We start from the raw sequence: 20,357 nt of genomic DNA, 5'->3' as shown, positions 1-20,357 counted from the left end.
TAGAGAGATATCGCTAAACCGAATAGCGTGCATGGACGTTAATAAGGCCAAGTGTTATTTCCTTTACGTGAGGTGATATTAACTCTCTTCATTTATAGTTATCGGATCGAAAAGAATTCTGTTCGTGTCGCGTCCGCTATTTAAACTTAACCTAACTTTGAATTTAAAACTTTGAAATTGTTTTGTTTACTAAGTATTTTAAAACTAAAGGGCTAAAGTGCTTATTTCCAGTGCTTCATTGTTCAATGTCTGCCAGTGGGTTTTGGGCAACAAGCAACAAATTCTCTTAGAAGGGCTAAGTCGGCATCTGTTGTAAACCTAAGCCTCTTTATAGGTTTTTTAATATTGGAAGAGGTTAGAATGCATATTTTGGGCTGTATTTATTTAATTAAAACTAATCCCAGCTACTTAAATATCAAACTGAAGTAATAATTCAAAACAATTCAAACATAACCTAAAATAAAAGATCTCGCCGCTCGCCGGCCGGCCCCGGTTGTCAAATGTACCCGCACATGCCCATTTAAGCAATTTTTAAACTGTAAAATCGTTATTTTTGGGGCTTACTCAACCGGGTCTCACAATGCAAATTCACCACAAATATCCATTTAGTTGGTCATTGGCAAACACTCTCTCATTGTACATGAAAGTAACAAAACAAACATTTACTGATCTGGATAAAATTAATAGTTAAATAGTAAGACTCACCCGGGGGTACTCCGCCCCCTAGCCACTGACATCACTGACATTCTATTCAATATATCCCATTCCATATCTTCCATCTAATTCAAATATTATTCGGATCTATTGGTTAATAATCTTCAACAACTAGCTAGTGTCACCTGAAATAGTATAGGGGCTTCCCCCGGACGCAATTCTGCCGCTAAACAGATTCGCATCCCAATCGAATAAGCTATTTGGGTGGCTCACCATCCCAACGCCGCATCGTCAATCGAGAAGACATTATGGAGACCTCAAACTCTCAAGACCAACTCGAAGGCAGGACGTCACAGAGGTTTTCTTACCGTGGTCAAACGACCCCGTTGGCTTACAGTCAAATGACTTGCAACTATATTAGTCAAAAGACTCGCAACCTCCATTTGTCAGCTCTGTGACAAAACACAACACTACACAGCCGGCCGGCCTATCAACAACTGACTGACCTGCCGCCTGCCGAGCTAAGCCTCCTCTTACATCACAATTTTACCTGATCACAAATATTTACATCGCTTGCCAATGAATCATACTGTTTTCTCTAATCGACTTTCAAATATAGAGTGTTTTAGCATTACCAAATAAATAAATAGAGAGTTTCCGAAGGAATGCATATTGTTTATTAGAATAGTGAATAAATAAAAGCATTATTATGACGAACTTATTTTCCAAGTTTTACAAAACGTTATTTAGAAATAGCGCTTGATGTAATTGATCCGCAAATTACGTCAGGCGGTATCGTTATTAGCGGGTGTTGCGTTAAAAATTGACTCGCGCATATCGTAACCATGATAAGGTACGCGTAAATCCTGTATGACGCTATTCGGTTTTCCGATATCTCTCTAATAACTGTGCCGGTCAGGCGCTGTGCACAATTTTAGAGGCCATAAGTGGGCGTGCTATGTGCGCAAACTAGTCACCTAACTAGTGCCCGATTCCGAAAATTGGAACCACGAACTATAAAGAAAAAACAAAGTTTATAATCTGTATGATCTGTGCCAATACCATCTCGTTATATTAAAAAAATTACTGTTTTACTGTTTTTGTTTACTGTTTTGGAATTTTTCCAATTATTGATAATTGGAAAAATTCCAAATTGATCGTTATCAGTTTATTTAGCTCTTAAAAATTAACCAAAGCATATATTGACATAAATCAAAAAACAAAATGCTCAGGAGTCATGGTTCTGGCCGTAAAATTATATTTTAGAAAAATTTACACACAAAATTATTGCACAGGGTGTTTTATAGTTAACTTAAAAACAACCCCCCAGTTAACAAAAATTTTAAAAAAAATCAGTGGCGCACATGTTTATTTTTAAAATACTACTGGAATGCACGACGGTGCCTGTGATAACCCATATGCACGTCTGTGATAAATCTGTAGACCACTCTTTTAGCATTAAAATATGTAGCACTTATGGTAACTTCTTCCCTCAAAATGTCATTTAAGTCACTAGAAGCACTTGGAACAAAATGACAATAAATCGAAAAAAACGAAAACTTTAACCCCCTGTAGCTACAAAACAAAACAGAATCGGACCTGGGTTGATATAAAAAATAAATCTGATTTTTACACGGGGAATATCTCCACGAGAGATGGCACATATTTTTTGCAACTCCCTGTATATTTAAAATATTTAGTTTAAGATCGATTCACATAAGTATATACGTTTCCGTTTCGTCGACATTTAACAGCAGTTTGACCAAACACATGAATAAATTTCCCATTTTCCGGTCCCGGCGACGTATATGGCTTCGAATAGCGTCTGTTCAGTGCATATCTAATAGAATCCGGCCAAATCGGCCTTTGGCATTAAGAAAGGCGATGGAAAACGTACACGCGTCGAATGTTGTATTTTCTGCATGCCAAAATCGAGAGAAGTCTCTCCCAGGCGCTTTCCCAGACTTCCTGATCGCGGTATTTATATTTTCGAGATGTATATATGATGTATACTCGATGACCTAATTGTAAAACTCATTTCCTAACTTTGTTTGTTGTTTTCGGTTTTGTAAGTACGGCTCACTAGACCACGTGGAAATATTTATATACCAATAATGAGTTATTCTCCTTCTGTTATTATAGGATTATTTATAGATTTGTAAAGTATATAAAATTTAAGCTCTAGATTTTATGATGGTATTCAGAAATAGTTCATTTCTCCTATATCAATATGAAGATGGCAGAACACGTCGGCAAAACCAGTAAATGTGTTTAATAGTATCACAGATTGTAAACTTTGTTTTTTCTTTATTGTTTTTCGTGGTTCCAATTTTCGGAATCGGGCACTAGTTAGGTGACTAGTTTGCGCATATAGCACGCCCACTTATGGCCTCTAAAATTGTGCACAGCGCCTGACCGGCACAGTTATTAGAGAGATATCGGAAAACCTAATAGCGTCATGCAGTATTTACGCGTACCTTATCATGGTTACGATATGCGCGAGTCAATTTTTAACGCAACACCCGCTAATAACGTTACCGCCTGACGTAATTTGCGGATCAATTACACCAAGCGCTATTTCTAAATAACGTTTAAAAGTTGCTTAAATCAGCATGTACGGGTATTTACAACCTGGGCCGGCCGGCGAGATTTTATTTTAGGTGATGTTTGAATTGTTTTGAATTATTACTTTAGTTTTATTAGGTAATCTGATATTTAAGTAGCTGAGATTAGTTCTAATTAAATAAATATGGCCCAAAATATGCATTCTAACCTCTTCCAATATTAAAGAACCTATAAAGAGGCTTAGGTTTACAACAGATGCCGACTTAGCCCTTCTAAGAGAATTTGTTGCTTGTTGCCCTAAACCCACTGGCAGACGTTGAACAATAAAGCACTGGAAATAAGCACTTTAGCCCTTTAATTTTAAAATACCTGGTAAACAAAACAATTTCAAAGTTTTAAATTCAAAGTTAGGTTAAAGTTAAATAGCGGACGCGACGCGAACAGAATTCTTTCCGATCCGATAACTATAAATGAAGAGAGTTAATACCAGCTCACGTAAAGGAAATAACACCTGGCCTTATTAACGTCCATGCACGCTATTCGGTTTAGCGATATCTCTCTATTACGCTGTTTATTGTTATTTTACGCGAGTTTATTTTTGCGCACAGGAAATTTTACTCGTTTGCACATCGTCATAAAAAAACAATTTTCGTACCACGAATTAGGGACAAGATTTTCATCTGTATACTTATAGGATACCTAATCTGTGATATTACGTGGAATATTTGATCCGCAGTCTCTAAAATTTCAGAAACTTTGAAAGTACTAATTGCTTTTTGATGGTTGATAACGTGACGAGGTCGATTTATTAATTTGGAAATATGGATGAGGGGTATTCAGGGCATAACTAACTGATGAGAATATTGTTGAAGTTAACCACAAACTTCGTGGCAGATTTGGCAGGGTTGCCAAATGATTAGATTTTTACAAATTGTGAGTGATAGGATCGTTAAAGACTACTATAGCTACAATTTAAAATTATTTTTAAAGTTAGTAGTTATATAAATTAAATTTTTACACACTCTGTATAACGAAATATTATCTTTATTATTGCAGTATAAGTTTTACTGCATTACTAGTGATGGAAATAAAGTGATTTATTTTGAACGCAAGATTCTGTTATTCGACAAAACACCATAATTATTAAAACACAATAAACAACGAACCTTCATCTTTGGTATTATTGTTCTTTATATTGTTATTGCAACTATTGTTTTACGAAGGATTTTATTAATTCTGATTCTCACTCAAATGTTTTTTATTAGTTTTTATGATTTTGTAATATTTAGGACTCCTCTAACATCTGAATATTTTAATTATAATCGAATAACAATCTACGATAAATGATATAAATTATGGCATGTCACAAAGATTTTCCAGTTTCTCCTAAAATTATTGTTGTGAAATGTGACTAAAGTACTCCGGAAAAGGATATAAAAATAATTGTTAAGCGGTCATTAAGTACCGAACTGATTCAATACCGATGGTCACCAACATCCACCCGACCCGTCTGTGTATATGACAATGATTAATTACATTTCATTTTTCAATAAAAGCCTTTATGTATAATATAAATCGTTATATAAAATTAAAAGCGACAAACCTGTATTTTCGCGTTAAGCATCACTTAACACTGACCGTCACGTATGAAATATAAAAAACGCCCACTTTTATTATTCAAATGAGAATCTAATATCGAAAATCTGATATTATTTCTTTGTAGAATTTCCGGTCTAAACTTCTAGACGCCTTTCTGGTTTTTAATTATCCTATTAGAATGCGACGCCGCCGCCGCCGCACAGTGGGGTATTTGACACTGATAGTTGATCGAAATTTTTTTATGTAGACCTTATATAAATTATTGCTATTTTCAATTAAAGAGGAAATAATATGAACAAAATAAAGGATAATTCGTCGATTCTCAAAAAAAGACAGAAAAATCACTGTTCCAGTGTTTCCACGGTCAGTGCCAGTAGTAATATCGCAACTACTACTACTAATGCTACGACTGATCCGCGAGCAATGCCCATACCACTAAAGTCGCTACTAATGCCAAATTGTGCTATACTGCTAATGGCACTAATGCGATCGCTTTGTACACAACAAGGCCATCGCGGTTTACACCTCGCATTAGTATATCACTGATTGGCAAATTAGAGGAAACCAAGAATGTTTTTCTCATTTTATCAGCAAAATCGCAAAAAATCGCAGTATTTTATTTTACTGTATGAAAGCCCAATGTTTACTAAGTAAAACGTATATAGACAATATGCTGAATTCTTCGAAATGCGCAACTAAATCTCTAAGTATAATAAAAATGTCACAAATTTAATCAAATTTTCTGAACGCCTAACTTTTAGTTGCAAAAAAATCGTTAGTATAGAGAATATCAAAATAAATAATACGTTTTTGTAGAATACATACCTGCAGCTTGCTGAGCCATTTTCAATCAAAACAATAATATAAACGTAAAAAAAGCACAAGAACAAAAACAATTTATAATTTTAAACATAAAATTTAGCCATTTACCTCTTATCTGTGAGAAGTAACAACTTTGACGTTTCTTTGAAACAAATGAATGCAACTAAACACACCTATAGCAACGCCGTTCATGGCAGAGATGATTTAACTTATCATTTATCTTTTTTTGGGAAATCTTAAACACATTTGCTTTTTCGAATTTCGATCACCTTTTTCATGCTAATACCCCACCGTGCGCCGTGTGAATTAACGGTTACTTTACACGATGTTTTCTTATATATACAGGGTGCGTATTAAATAAGTGCAAATATTTTATTTTCAGGGCTGGTAGATCTCGATAAAATAAACATACTTTCACTTTGCCGTTTTTCAAATAAGTCGGAGATATTTTACTTTGAAAATTAAAAAAATAGAACGACTGGATCCTTTCGGGTTTCTTTCTTGTAATTTTAATTTACTACCTATATTGCCATATTATGAAAATATTTTGCTTTTACCTAAAAATTTAAAACAATTCCAAATATTTTTTCAAAACATTTTAAAATTTTTGGGGTCGAACTATACTAGCCCTAAAAATATTTGCAGTTATTTAAGACTCATCCTGTACTTTATAGACTCACCCTGTTTGCAAAAAATTCTTTGTTTTTAAGCTAAAACACATACAGTTGAAAATAATTAATAAAACGAAATAATAAAAAAATAAAAAAATCTCTAAATTAATAATCGACGAAACTAAATCTTACGAAAAACTGTGAAACCATATAGAAACAATTATGAAAATTATTAGAATAAAAGGAAAATATGATTATCCAAGTATAAATCAAAATATTATAAAAGAAATAAGGAAAACAATACAGGATATACCGAAAACACCAAAATGGCAAAATCCTAAAATCAGTTATAAATATACAGTTGACGCGCTAAAATTCAAAATAAATTCTTAGTTATAAATCGTTTGTAAATAGTTCTATAAGTCTTTTATCGTTATTGTTTTTGTTAATTAGTGTTAAATAAATAGTGTTTAAATAAATTGTGACTTTCTATCCACACGGAACCGACGAAAAACGTAACAGTAATATTAAGGAAATTACCAAAGAAGATGGAGTAAATATTTTGGATCCAGAAATTATAGGTAATGCATTAAATAACTAGAACTTTAGCAAATACTAAAAAGTAAAAGAATATCCAACTACTTCAAAAACATATGAATAATAATATGAAACATAATGGAAAAACAAATAAAACAAATAAAAGATCAGGAAATGGAACAAATTATTAGTGAACTAAAACGAAACGAAGCAGCGGGATTTGATAAAATAACAAATAAAATACTCACGCAAAGATAACAAAAAAAATAATACTAGTGCCCCTAAAACTAACAAATGACATATCAAATTCAGAAATGCACCGACAAGACAAAACAATCTATAATAATCATTATGTACAAAAAAAAAACAAAACTATAGATCAATTACTTTATTATCAGCAATGAACAAAACACTCCGTTTCCATACTTCTTTCCATTATGTAAAAAATATTTTTTTTACATAATAGAATGGAAAAACACGCAACACAAAATAAAATAAAAAAGCAGCACAGTCTGCTTTCCAGAAAAATGCTTGCACGAGTTACTGAGAACTTTTTACTGAGAACTTTTTTAATCATCTGCTCATCAGCAGATGATTAAAACTAAATCGTATGCTAACATGGTTAGAGAGCTAATGCTAACAATGTTAACAGTGTTTAATGTTTAATTAGTGTTTTGGTGTTTTGTGGTAAATTAGTGTTTTATGTTGCTAAAATTATACAATTAAATTTAGAACCTGAAATACATAATTATTTCAAAAAAAGTTATTAGTATGCAAATTATTTGTTGTTAGGCAAGAAACGCTACTACAAAAAGGCGGAAAAATAAATATAGGACATTGTTAAGTGAAACTAGGTCACACCCTTGAATGCACCTATTGATTATAATTTAGCCATTTTATAAAATCCATCGTTAGAGACAATATTTTTCTATATAAAATATAATATTTTATTCTATATAAATATTTTAATTTTAACTAGAATTTACTAGTCATATATTAATGGAATATGGAATATAAGAACCTTTGATCTTGAATATTGAACATCCTGTATGAATTAAGATTACGATATTTATAGCAAAGTTAAGTACAGACCATCTAAAGTAAATACCTAATATAGTTGTGATTTCAGAACAGTTCTTGTATTTGTAATATTTTTATTTAATGAAGGTTGAAAAATATAAATTTTTTATTTATTTATTAATATCTCTGAAACCATCGAAATATATTTATTCATATCTTAGGATTATGTAAAGTGATCTGAAAGAAAGCCAAAAATGCAATAATATACAGGGAGTTTCATTTAAAAAAAATCATCCCGATCTATTCACACTTTTTTGAGCCACGTTATAGAAGCTAAATATTTTCCTGGAATACATCCTAGAACATACTTTAGAATTGCACTTAAACAAAATTCTTAAGTTTGTTATTCTAGGAGCTGCAGATGCCCGACGCACTATTGCCTGGACCTGTAGGTAGTAGTATACCAGTATTTTTTGTCATGTCTGGGAATGATCGCACGCAGCAATAGTAACTATGTTTAATGTCGTTTTCAAGATTTACCATAATTTCAGGGTAATTCAAAATTCTGACACAATACCTTTGTGGATTTGCATAAAACTAATAAATGACACAAAATAGACTCGAAAAAGCCCAACAAATCAAATAAAATACAAGTGTGCCAAGTGAAATGTCAAAAAAGTGACAAAAGATATTTTCATAACGTTGTCTCTGTCTCGAACGCATAAATATAAAAATAATATCTATTTTTCTTCAACGGATTATAATAAATGGAACAATACAAAAATGTTCACCTGATATTCAAATATAAAAAAAAATATCTATATTCGCAAAACATACTAACCTCCAAATTACTAAACAAGAGCTAGATGAATTCTAAATCCGTACAGTTCAATAAGGTTATCGACGAATCAGAAGCCATCCCGCAAAAAAGTTTCGTCCCACAAGAACGGGAAGCGGCGACATGCTCCCTAAAAATGCCGGAAGTGCCGGAATAAAGCCTATACTACGATGTCAAAAGCGTGACGGATCTCGGTCGGTTGCGACGACAGAGTATATCTGCTGTACAAACGAGTTAGCCCTTTACTGGCTCTGAAAGGTACGAAAACGGTGGAATATTGTACAGTTATCTGACAAATTGTACAATATTGGCAACATCAATAATCCAGCCATTGCAGGAATCCTAAATATGAGCTTCTCTTTCAGCATAAAATAGTGTGTATTATTATACACTGTATGTACCGTATGATCGAATAAAAAAGGCGTCCAGTTGGCTTGGAAATGACGATCGATGACATTTCCCATATAAATTTACATATAAAATTACGGCGATCTTCATTTCATAGCCATCGCTGACGCCGTTTTTATTCGATCATACGGTATTATAATATTACAATTCAAATACATTTTCTAAATTATACAGGGTTTCGGTTCTTCCTAAATTGCAATTTTTACATTTACCCTCTACAGCCTGATGCTTACTTAAAATAACCATTATATCTGTGATTCTATATTAAACCAAATTAAAATTTCACCCGAAGAGTTATACAGGATGGGGAAAAAAAATAATATTGAATATTGGTCACATTTTAAAGCAAGTTACTATTACCCAGTATATTATCCCCGATATTCAATGAATAATTCATATACCGTGCTGGCAACTGTTACTCTTGGGTCGGTATTTACATGTCTGGAAGTAAATCGCATAGGGATCTTATTAAGCCGGAGTGAGAGAAATGCGACGGAGTGCTGTTGCGGCGTTGCCGGTACGCCTTCCCTATCAAGTAAAGTAAAATCTCGATTGCAAACCGCTTATTTTTAAAAGACTTTTTTTCGAAAAGATAACTAGGTAAAATCATTATAATTTTTCTGAGCATCTGAAATGGAAATATAAGGATATCTTTAAGGTGTAATTTTTTATAACAACACGCCAGAACACAAGAAACACTTTAGATATTGAAACTTTTTTTTTATTTTCAAGATAGGATCTTTTACAATATGTTTACATAAGAAAAATTCGATTAATAATATTAATATTACTGGATTAAGAGGCGTTTTTGGTTTACTCTACATCATATTGATTATTAGAGTCACGTTTGTGACCCATTGCCACAATTCTGAAGGGGTCAGTCGTTTTTTCATTCAATGATATTAGGTAATAAATATTTTAAATAAATTGTACTGTTTCAAGTACAAATATTTCAGTCGAAACAACTGTTTTTATAGGTCGACGGACTCGGACGCTCCTTTTGCGTCCCCGGTGCGCAGAGACGCGCAGTCTGCTTTGCAAAATTCGGAAAACACCCCAAGATCCGAGAAAATAAATAGAAGAGATGTGTAACTGGGTTTGTGGGAGGCCAACGCAAACCCCAAAGGTTATGCAAGGGTTCGTTTGGCTTCAAAGTTCATTCGTTTTTCATTTTCTACGAGTTTTAATAAAAGTATATTTGTATACAGAGTTGTTCACCACATACGACACGGAGTATTGTAGCTAAACGATTATATTTTTACAAATTTCAAGTTTTGGGTTCGATGAAGGACTATTAGAGGTACAATTTAAAAATAATTTACAAGATACAGAGTGTCCCAAATAAGTAAAAAATATGAAAGTTGTATTTTTTTAAATGGAATACCCTGTATATTATTACATTTTTAGTTTCTACGATTAAAATAAAGGTAAATTTGATAAAGGTTTATTACACTTAAACCTTACCGTTTTTGAAATATTTTCAATTTTGTGAAATTGCAGTCAAAATTTTAAGGCTTCATTTCTCCAAGGGTATCAAAGTTTTTAATACTAAATATTTACTGAAGTTTATTTATTGATCAGTTATTGTGTTGCAATAATAAAAATATACTACCTTATACAGAGAGTCTAAAATTTCATTTTACATAATTACTAGCTTTAAACGGCAATAACTTGTTAAATTTAAATGGAACACCCTGTATATTTTATGAGAATCAGATGCACAATTTAATTGTCTATCAAATTGTATTATTCCATTTTTTACCTATAGTTTCAAGTTTCCGTAGAAAATACATTTTCATGTAATTTTAAATTCATTTATCAATATACCCATGGAATACTGACATTTTATATTATTTTTAAAGATGTACCAAATTTTTAAAGAGTACAGATATTAATATTGTCGATATAGTTTGTTTATTACATTAAAAAATAAAAAAAAACTGTTTAAATATTTGTTATAGAGGACCAATTAATATGATTCCAGTATTCAAACTACATTAATTGACTGTTTGCGTTGATTAATAATAATTGCTCCAAAATCTAAAAACCTTAATTTTTTATGTGTATTAGACAGTGTGGTAAAAAGTAACACCTTAAAAATGATATTTCATTTTTTGACAAATGCTTATTTGTAACAACAGAGACATTCATTTTTATAACTTATTATTATATTGATTTCTGATTCAAATCTACATTTATTTAGAATAATTTATTCATGAATATAATTAAGTATGTAATTAATTAGTATTTGGGCGGAAATAATGTTGTTATATTTAATTAATGGTATACTCTTTTATAAAGATTTAAATAGTTTTCTTTTTGCATACAAATGGGCTAGTAATATTATCATTTTGCTAAAAACGATAATATTACTAGCCTGTACATTTTGTTGTACATTTGTTGCGTTAAAAACAATCTAAAATGTCAATATTCCATGGCTTTATTGATAAATGAGGTCTAAATTATAAGAAAATGCATTTTCTACGAAAACTTGAAGGGATAGGTAAAAAGTGGTATAATACAATTTGATAGACAATTAAATTATGCATCTGATTCCTCTAAAATATATAGGGCGTTCCATTTAAATTAAGCAAGTTATTGCCGTTTAAAGCTAGTAATTATTTAAAATAAAATTTTAGACACTCTGTATAAGGTAGTATAATTTTTATTATTGCAACACAATAACTGATCAATAAATAAACTTCAGTAAATATTTAGTATTAAAAACTTTGATACCCTTGGAGAATTGAAGCCTTAAAATTTGCCCGAAAACAAATGCCCGAAACGAAATGGAAAATGGTAAAAAGTGATTTCTTCAGCATAAGTTACAAATTGGGACCCAGCTAAATGAGGCAAATGAGGTGTTTTTTAAACCACCCCGACCCACCCCTAAGTGCCACCCCCTCACTTCTATGCTTAAGATAACGATACCCCACTTGTGACATTTCTTTGGAAAGCTGCTAATTGAAATTGCTAAACGATGGTCATACAGACTTCATCTTAATTACTGGTAAGTAGTGATAAGAAATGTAGGTGTGACAATTTGAAAGAAATTTAAAATGATAATTTGTTTTAACAATTGCTCAAAATGACAGCCGTTTTGTTCCATACAAAAAAACAAACGATTTTCAAATTCTTCTCTCACTTTTTGGAAAGTCTCTCTCGGAATATTTCGACATGCTTCAGTTATCCTCTCCCGCAATTCTTGCAACGAAACTAATTTTGTCTTGTAGATTATGGATTTAGTGTAAACCCACAAGAAAAAGTCTAAAGGAGCCAGATCAGGTGACCTTGGCGGCCACTCGATTGGATCCCTTCTGCCAATCCATTGCCTTGGATAATATCTATCCAACCACCGCCTTGACAATAGAAAAATTCGGAGGGGCTCCATCTTGCTGAAAGCGTATGAGGTCTTCATTAAGAGTTAAATTTCCTTCCAAATCTCTTTGATTTTCAACCTCATTTACAATGGCTGGCTCTATCAAATTGTTCAGCATTTCCACATAAGCATCACCAGTCAAATTTCCCTCGATGAAAAATGGACCTATAATTTTATCGCCTAGTATTCCGCACCAAACATTAAGCTTTTGGGGATGTTGGGTGTGTCCTTCAACAACAATATGCGAATTCTCATCGCTGCAGTATCTGCAGTTCTGCTTATTCACAATTCCGTTTAAAAAAGATGAGCACTCATCACTAAAACAAATATTTTTAGTGAGTGAAGTTTCCCTTCGAATTTCCTCCGTCAGTAGTTCACAGAACTGAATCCTTCTATCTGGATCGTCGTCGCCAAGTTCCTGCAGAATCTTCATTTTGTAGGGATGGAATTTGTGCATTTTCAATACTCTCCTGACAGATGTTCGTGGTATACCTGTGATTGATGCCAACTGGCGTGTTGATGCTTCTGGATTGACCGATACCTGACCAATGACTTCCATCTGCATTTCTTCATTCAGTACCCTGGGCCATGTCCTTTTTTTATTTTTGACCGACCCAGTTTCTTGAAACTTTAAAATCAAATCTCTAACATAAACGTGACTTACGTTTTTGTCCGTATTTCTCTAATTAAAAGCACGGGCCGTTCTCAAATAGCACATACCTTCAGCACCATAAAGAAAAACTATTTGAATTCTTTCTTCCACAGTATAAACCATTTTTCTTTCAAATAAGCGAATCAAATAAAGGTTTAAAATACCACCAAATTTGCAAACGATTGTGATGTGAAAAATAGATGACAAGGAAGAATTTGCGTTACCGCAAAATTAGGCTGAACGATTAGTAAAACATCTTTGTGTTGCCTTTTTTATTATCTACATTTTTTATTTTTAGCTTCAAAATGGCAATGGTTTCAAAATGGCATTGATGAGATTAGAAGTGAGGGGGTGGCACCTAGGGGTGGGTCGGGGTGGTTTGAAAAATACCTCATTTGCCGCATTTAGCTGGGTCCCAAATTTTCATGGGCTTTCCAAAAAGGCGCCACAAGTGGGGTGTTGCCATTTAAGATTTTCAAGTCAGTAGGGGTGCCGCCTAAGGGGTAGGTCGGGGTGGTTTAAAAAATACGTCATATGTATTCCCCTTCGATATTATAGAAACGGTATTTTTTATTTTTTTGATATCTTTTTTGGTTTAAAAATTATAGCCATTGTAAGTTTTCAGTGGCCCACCCTGTATAAGACTTTCTGAGTGTATGGTTTATTTTACTGTCAAATTTAAAACAAGTAATGTAGTTTTAAGAAAAGCGTCCAAAAAGTATATTTTTAAAATTATTTTACAATTTATATTTGACTATTATTGTGTTTTTTTAATACAATATCATTGAAATTGATCATTATTTATTGAATCCATTAAATCCATAAAAATAAACATATTCAATTAAATTCAATACCACTAATGTTAAAAAGTTATTTCACACTTAAGTCCGTTAATGTTTATTATCAACATGCTACTCAAATTACACACCATTAAGTACTTACACCATATACATATGAACATATGTATAAGAAATTAAGTTAAAAAATAAAAACATTGCTCAAATGTTAACCTAATCTGCTATAATCACTCACTTAAAGAAAAGTAACCGTGAAAAATTTATATCAAAAGAAAACTGTAATAGACAGGAACTAAAGCATTTACAGTAATAAATCTATTTATAAAACCAATTAGGCTCCTTCATATGGCAAGAATAAATGTTTAGCTGAAGTAATTACACTGATGAAAAGAATAAAGCCAAGCCATACAAATTTCAAAAGAAACAAACCATCTTTTTGAAAATTAAGAAATAATGGCAGCGTTCCTTAATCAACATAGTAACTATTTTTACTCAATAAAAAAATAATTAAAAATGAACTATACGTAAAAGATGTTCTTTAATCCCATATACGTTATTGAAGTATACAGACCTGACCACCGCACAGTGCTTCGAACATATGGCTTTAGAGGACAAAAATGCAAAACTTCTCTTTTATTGTAGGCAATTCATTCAAACTAGGTTTATTTGACACAAATGATGAGTACTCTCATTGTACTAAATGATGATGTTCTTAGTCCCACGTTTATGAAAAAAAATCTTTTAAATAATAAAAATGTGGGAGCTGTGTTCCATCTAAGGAAATAATAATTTATAGTATGAAAACGGTGTAAGTATTAAATAAATCCCTGTGATGAAAAAGAATTGGAATAACATTAGAACATGATTCCTACAATATAAGCCAATATAAGATAAAAATGTTTTTCTTTAATGAAAAAGAAACATTAATGCTATATTTAATTAAAAAAAAACTTAAGATACTATAAATTTACTTTAGGACAACAAAATGCATAGATCGTAACTACTCTGATTCAGAAGAATCATTGCTGACAGAATCTTCCAAATTTATAGTATCCAAATCACAGGTAGATGAAATATCCTCACATATAAGATATTTCCGTACATCATTTTCTAATATGTTACTTTTTCGCCTTGTTACTGTTCTTTTTGTTGGTCTGAGGGGTTCGGATGTTAATAGTTACCTCTTTAATAGACCATATCAATATATTATTTTTTCGTTTTCTTGGGTATGAGGTTTTATAATGAATTGAAAGATGGAAACTTTTTTTATGCGACGTTTCGCTCCAAAATAGTGGGCTTTTTCAGGCACAAATGGTCTCATTTGACTGGAAGGTTCATCAATATCTAATAAAGAACACATTTTTTGAAATACAAATAATTTTGAGTTCTTGTCCTTATGACCAAGCCAAGTATAAACTAGATCGGCATTGCTTATCAATTTTACTCCATCTGAAAAGTATTATAAAATAAAGTTCGTCGCAAGCAGACGCAGGTGAACTATACAAAAATTAAAAGTGTATGAATATGACAACATAAATATTCAATAAATACGATATGTTTTGATATGTTTTTTTTTAAATACCTTTTTGAAGTTTGAAAACGTAAAATTTTTATACCCATTTAAGAATCATCTTAAAAAATAAATAAAAACTAAAGAATCACGAACTTGTTTAGAAATAAATTTAAAGTACATACCTTGTTTAACAATATCCATAGTGGCTTTTAATTATGTACGTACTAACTCGTTTACGTTTAGCTCCATATACAGAACTACTATGAATGTTATTCTTTTCATTGATATAAGATAATGATCGCAAAATTTATTTTTAGTGAAAATATTTGCTTACAAAATAACGCTGTTTATGAAAACTAATATACAGGATGGTTGAACATTGCTATAAGTATAAAATTACATATTCAGATATTAGTAAATTTTAACATTTTTTTCGATTTTTGTCCATGGGACGAAGCACTGTGCACCGTAGTAGTAACATAGGCAGAACCGGACGAATTAGCGTATACCCGTCCGCCGGATAAAAAGCAGGCGAAAAAATGCGATAAAATAAAAATAGGTAGATATGTGATAAGAATGTTTCAGAATTTGTATTTATTCGTGTTTTAATAGCCAAAACGAATACATAGGTTCTCGCGACAGTTCTCGTGTAAAATTTATTTTTTAAGTAAAATAATGGATGTTTACGAAGTTCGTGAGAACATTCAAATTGTAAAATGGTATTTCCAAAATAGGTCTTAACGGGATACAAACAATTTTTCCACAAACTTTTGTAAACAGGCCAATTCCATCTTTACTTACTGTATCAAGAGTTATTAATAATTTTGAAAGACATGGGTGCGTGTTCCCACAAAAACACAAAATGTGTGATTAATGATGATGTGTTGATTAATGAAGAACAGGAGTTAAAGCAGGTGTTCATTTGTGCTATCGCGGATCAAAATCCCACGTTTTCAAGTAATCAAATTGCTGAGGTGGTTGTCCTGCCCACAATGCCCGTATTGTTCAAGAATATTTGAACAATACTTTTCCCAACCGTTTAATTAGTGGACATGGAACTATTTTGTGGCCCGCTAGATCACCAGATCTTTCTCCCAATGATTTATTTTTGTGGAGTTATGTAAAATTCAAAGTGTATGGTCATAATAGGGCTAATAATCTGGATGAGCTTCAAGTAAAAATACGAGAGGCTTTCCAAACTATTATGTCTAGCACAAGAAGATGGTCTTTTTGAACACTTGTTATACCTTTTTTTTATTTAGAGTAATATTTTAGTTTTTTTGGGTATAGAGAATTTATTTATTTTTAGTTTTGCCTTGTAAACACACTCAAATAATAAATATTTAAGTATTTTTATTTTAAATGTTACCTTAAGTGAAGGTAAACACTTAAAATGAAAATAATAAATACTCGGCACTCCACGCGTCGTATTCCTAGTCTGTCACGACCGACCCGTCCAAGCACAACAGCAACTGCGTACTGCCTGGCCAGCCGACTAGCCGGCAGTGAATCTCGAGTACGAACGCAAAACGGGTAAACGTAAATTCGTCCGGCAACTTGCTATGTTACTAGTAGCCTTGTCTTCTCTGTATACTGCGGTAATTGATTAGGTCAAAATTACACATACCAACATTTGCTTTTTTAACCTGGGACTCACTATACAAGTTAAACTTATTACAAATCACTTAATTTCCTGTATACTATGCCATTGATGGTATTATATATACAGATTATTACCCGACCATACCAACGGGTATGGTAGGCTATTAAGATCGGCAAAAAAAAAGTTTTTTTTAATTTCACTCAAAGTGAGTTGTTTGGATCATAAATGACCTAAATAATTTTCATGTTATCTGTCTGTCTGCCCGTCTGTCCGTCTGATTTTAACCAAATTTGGTACAAAAATACTGTGGCACCCGATAATCTGGCCATTAGTTTTTGGTGGGGGTGGGGGGTTGGTAAGGGGGTATGGGAGAGAGTTAAACATTTTAAAAAATCGTAACTCCAGAATTACAGTAGCTAGCGAAACGCGGTTTTCAATTTAAGATTAGGAATAATATTTGCAACAAAATTTGTAATAACATCAAAATCAGTGAAAAATGGGTGTTGCATTTTCAATGTCACTTAGTATATAAATATGATTTACTATTTCTTTTTAAGCATGCATCGATATACGTTTTTATTTACTAATAGGCGAATTAAAGTGAAAATAGATTGACTACTTATACACAGTGGCTCTCCAGGAAGTACATCGAACGAGCAATTGAATACCAAAAACTGATTTTTACGAGAAAACATATATCGCTGGAAACAATTCGGCTAAGTAATTTCGGTAATTTAGTAAAAACTTGCTACTCCCAAGGCGTTAAACGCTATATACGGGAACTATTATTATTATTATTAACTATTGAATTATTTTCCGAGAAATATTTCAGGATGTTTTAATCAATTTCATAATAAATTTTTCACTTGGGAGAATAAATAAACATGATTTATGTTTATGCGGTAGAAAATAGTCTCTTATAATATTACAAAAGCTTCATTTATTTCCTGCTTTTTTTGAGAGAAATTTAAAAAGATATTATCTTATAGGTTATACCTCGTAGTATAAATTTAAATTTAAAGATTTGTTGATGCTTTGTGTTCATTAGTCTTCAGTAGGAGAATAATTGGCCACTCTCTATATTGACTCAAAGAAAATAAAGATCCAGAAAAAATGTTCTCACCCAAGAGAAATTGAAGCTAACTGAGCAAAGTGAGAATCCAGTTATTGGAGAGTACCTCAAGCGTACCGTGTTTATAATTCTAGATGTGAGACCCTGAGAATAAGTTTAAGCCGAAGTTTTTAGCCGAATTATCCCCAGCAACATTAATACAGTCTTAAAAATTCAGATAGAAAGAATATATATTTTTTGATAGATTCATCAAAGTAGTACCTGGAGAGAGTAACATTAATAAAGGAAAATAACAGGAAATGTTAGTTATTCAAGAAACAGATAATTAATTTATGTCCGAAATATATTTATTATGTTGGCTATAAAAAATATTTTTCCAAAAGTTATAATGAAACGATAATCCAATTAGTACCATACGATCGAAAAATAATGGTGTCAAAGAAGGCTGGAGAATGACAACCGATTGTAATTTTGGCGATGTCAGACCTAGATGTCATTTATTTTGCATGTACTCTTCTTTATTTTTTAGTGGCGTTTACTGCCAGTTGGCCTTCAGAAGATCGTGATTTATTTTTATATTATGTTAAAATAATTTTAAATGGTGTAGTTTAAAATTTGAGTAAAAATAATATTTTAGAAATATATTTGTGTGACTGTAAATGTTCTATCCTTTTTTACTCTTTCCATAAATAATTATTGTTAATTTTTGACAAGATTTATGTCATTTTTTAGTAAATGACGTCTAAAAATTGACCTCACCAAAATTATCATATACTAGCTTTTTCCCGCGACTACGTTCGCGTTACACCTCGAATCGTTCATGCATTGATTTAAATGATTGTTTACTTCTTTATAGATAGAGCTAGTGAGCCTTACCAAATGCAATATAATATTTAAACTATGTTTTTAAGAGTTTTAGAGCTACTCGTATTTCATTTGAAAGTTAGCAGCTGGTAGATCTCGATAAAAGAAACATATTTTCTCTTTACCATTTTTCAAATAACTCCAAAATAACCGAGTAAGTAGTAATAATTTAAGTAGTTTTATTGATTTATCGATTTATTGATTTATTGATTTATTGATTTATTGATTTATTGATTTATTGATTTATTGATTTATTGATTTATTGATTTATTGATTTATTGATTTATTGATTTATTGATTTATTGATTTATTGATTTATTGATTTATTGATTTATTGATTTATTGATTTATTGATTTATTGATTTATTGATTTATTGATTTATTGATTTATTGATTTATTGATTTATTGATTTATTGATTTATTGATTTATTGATTTATTGATTTATTGATTTATTGATTTATTGATTTATTGATTTATTGATTTATTGATTTATTGATTTATTGATTTATTGATTTATTGATTTATTGATTTATTGATTTATTGATTTATTGATTTATTGATTTATTGATTTATTGATTTATTGATTTATTGATTTATTGATTTATTGATTTATTGATTTATTGATTTATTGATTTATTGATTTATTGATTTATTGATTTATTGATTTATTGATTTATTGATTTATTGATTTATTGATTTATTGATTTATTGATTTATTGATTTATTGATTTATTGATTTATTGATTTATTGATTTATTGATTTATTGATTTATCGATTTATCGATTTATCGATTTATTGATTTATCGATTTATCGATTTATCGATTTATTGATTTATCGATTTATCGATTTATCGATTTATTGATTTATCGATTTATCGATTTATTGATTTATTGATTTATTGATTTATTGATTTATTGATTTATTGATTTATTGATTTATTGATTTATTGATTTATTGATTTATTGATTTATTGATTTATTGATTTATTGATTTATTGATTTATTGATTTATTGATTTATTGATTTATTGATTTATTGATTTATTGATTTATTGATTTATTGATTTATTGATTTATTGATTTATTGATTTATTGATTTATTGATTTATTGATTTATTGATTTATTGATTTATTGATTTATTGATTTATTGATTTATTGATTTATTGATTTATTGATTTATTGATTTATTGATTTATTGATTTATTGATTTATTGATTTATTGATTTATTGATTTATTGATTTATTGATTTATTGATTTATTGATTTATTGATTTATTGATTTATTGATTTATTGATTTATTGATTTATTGATTTATTGATTTATTGATTTATTGATTTATTGATTTATTGATTTATTGATTTATTGATTTATTGATTTATTGATTTATTGATTTATTGATTTATTGATTTATTGATTTAT

General features: G+C 30.8%; 1 protein-coding gene across 10 annotated transcripts in view; it reads right to left on the bottom strand.

The window, feature by feature from the left end:
- Positions 1–20,357, bottom strand: part of LOC115888226 (proton channel OtopLc) — a 93,706-nt gene that overhangs the window by 59,564 nt on the left and 13,785 nt on the right. The window contains exon 1 of one of the 10 annotated variants that reach the window (XM_030907871.1): positions 8,650–8,832. The exons of the other annotated variants lie outside the window; for them this stretch is intronic. The gene's annotated coding sequence lies outside the window, so the exon portion shown is untranslated. Of the gene's footprint in view, positions 1–8,649; positions 8,833–20,357 lie in introns of those variants that run through there. 10 annotated transcript variants of the gene reach the window in all.

Source organism: Sitophilus oryzae, unplaced genomic scaffold, assembly GCF_002938485.1.
Source record: "Sitophilus oryzae breed Bouriz unplaced genomic scaffold, Soryzae_2.0 scaffold_690_pilon_pilon, whole genome shotgun sequence".
NCBI classification, from domain to species: Eukaryota; Metazoa; Arthropoda; class Insecta; order Coleoptera; family Curculionidae; genus Sitophilus; species Sitophilus oryzae.
The sequence above is the reverse complement of the archived record's forward strand: the minus strand, read 5'-3'. Positions and strand labels throughout refer to the sequence as shown.